A 1,825-nucleotide genomic window follows, 5' to 3' on the forward strand; every position below is an offset into this window, starting at 1 on the left:
CCGGGAGGGAGACAAGAGCAGTTGGGCCTCACTCACAGGCACTGGGGCTGGATTTGTGACCTCCACATCGCTGTGGAGACCCCACCCCCACCAGCACTTGGCTGTGGAGGGAGGAGCCAGTGGCAGTGGGCCTACTCAGGAGCTTTGCCATGGAATTGGACAAAGTATTCCCAAACTAAGGAGGAAAACCTTCACTGTTCTTTCTTCTTGGATCTTTCTCCTCCGATCGACTTTGTGGCCAGCATTTGGCTCTCCCACAACAGAAAATCTATGCTGTATAAAATATTTGTTTCTTGGCTTTAGATCTGACTCTTTCTTCCCTTTGGTGCAGTATTTTCCAGAATTGTGATATTTAAAATGTCACGGGGGAAATACATTTTCCCACTATACCAAGTCGTGATTAATGGGTGTGAATATGGAGCAAGGGTGGAAAAGTTGGAAAAGTAAGATGGAGATTGGCTGAGAAAAGTGACAATGACAACTAGGCTGAAAGATGATTTTCAAGCCCAGCATGGTAGCAGATGCTGGCAACTGAAGCATTCTGGAGCCTGAGGCAGGAGGACTCAATCCAAACCTGGGCAACTTAATGAGACCCTGCCTCAAATTTTAAAACACAAACTTTTAAGAAAAGCAGCTGGGAATGTAGCTCAGTAGTGAGATGGTCGTCGGTTCAATCTCCAGTATTACTACAGAGACAGTATTTGGGGGGGGGAAGAAGGCAAAATCATGACTTTCTTTTAAAAAAAAAAATAATAATAATAGGCTTTCTTCGTCTTTGAGAGGTTGTCACTTAGCCTGGAAAACTATCTCAAACAATGAAAAAATAACTAGGATTTTTGCTTAAAAATCTGACCCGGCCACTTGCCACCCCAATTCAGCTACTAAGTGTGCTGTAACACGAGCACACTTTCCAGGTGCTGGAGTGCAACCTAGGGTGTCTCACTCAAGTTCCCAGTGTCCTGGCTGCTGGGGCTTGCAGCTCAGGCCTACAGAACACAGCACAAAAGCCATCGAGGCTCTTTCCTTTCCAAATCTCCACTCACCCTGCATAGCCCAGGGTGGCAACAGCATTTCTTGGCGGCTCTGCCTGCCAGAGGGGCCTTCTCTGCTGGACACCCTACCCCTCACTTTCTCCTCCTTCAGCCTCTGCTGGCTCCCTGGAATTTTGGTTTCCATCCTCCGGCTTCTTCTTTTTCTTCTTCATCTTTCGTTCCTGGTTCAGCAGAGCGAGCTCTTCATATTTCTCTGTGATGTATTTGAGCAGTGAATTACTCCGTCTGGCTAACAGCTTCACATCTTCAGTGTTAATTGTTAATTTGAGACATGCTTCTTTCCACATGTCTGGCAAACATTTCAAGATGTCCGGCAAAGGTTTCGCACTGCCGGAAGGTCATCTCCGAACCCGCTGCAATGATTTGCTTGCTGAACTGCATCTCTTTGTCCCCTGTCACTTCCCAGCACAGACATCCCACTGTGTAGTGCACGGTTGCCTTGAGCCTCTGCCGGGAAGAGAACTGCTTCTGCTCCTTGGCCTCCTGCTCCTCCTCCATCACTGCAGGCCGCCTGTGACAGGGGCTGAGAGGCAGATGTCTCAGTCGGACTGTCCTGCCGCAGAATCATGACTTTCTTACAGATTTTTAAATGACCATGTCAAGATGGTATGGGACAATCAGACAAAGTTACAACCAATTCAAACGGAAACTGAACAGCATAAACTTTAGATGGAATAAAGAAATGGCAAGGTGATTTGCAAATAGAAGAATCAGACAGGACAGAAATTGTGTATCTATCCGTGACCTACAATTTTCAAAGGATGTGTGCCTTA

General features: G+C 46.8%; 1 pseudogene; it reads right to left on the minus strand.

Moving 5' to 3' along the window:
• Positions 1–963: 963 nt before the first annotated feature.
• LOC101588019 lies at positions 964–1,550 on the minus strand (annotated as a pseudogene).
• Between the last annotated feature and the right edge of the window lie 275 nt (positions 1,551–1,825).

Source organism: Octodon degus, unplaced genomic scaffold (genome assembly GCF_000260255.1).
Source record: "Octodon degus isolate 3935 unplaced genomic scaffold, OctDeg1.0 scaffold00126, whole genome shotgun sequence".
In the NCBI taxonomy this organism is placed as follows: Eukaryota; Metazoa; Chordata; class Mammalia; order Rodentia; family Octodontidae; genus Octodon; species Octodon degus.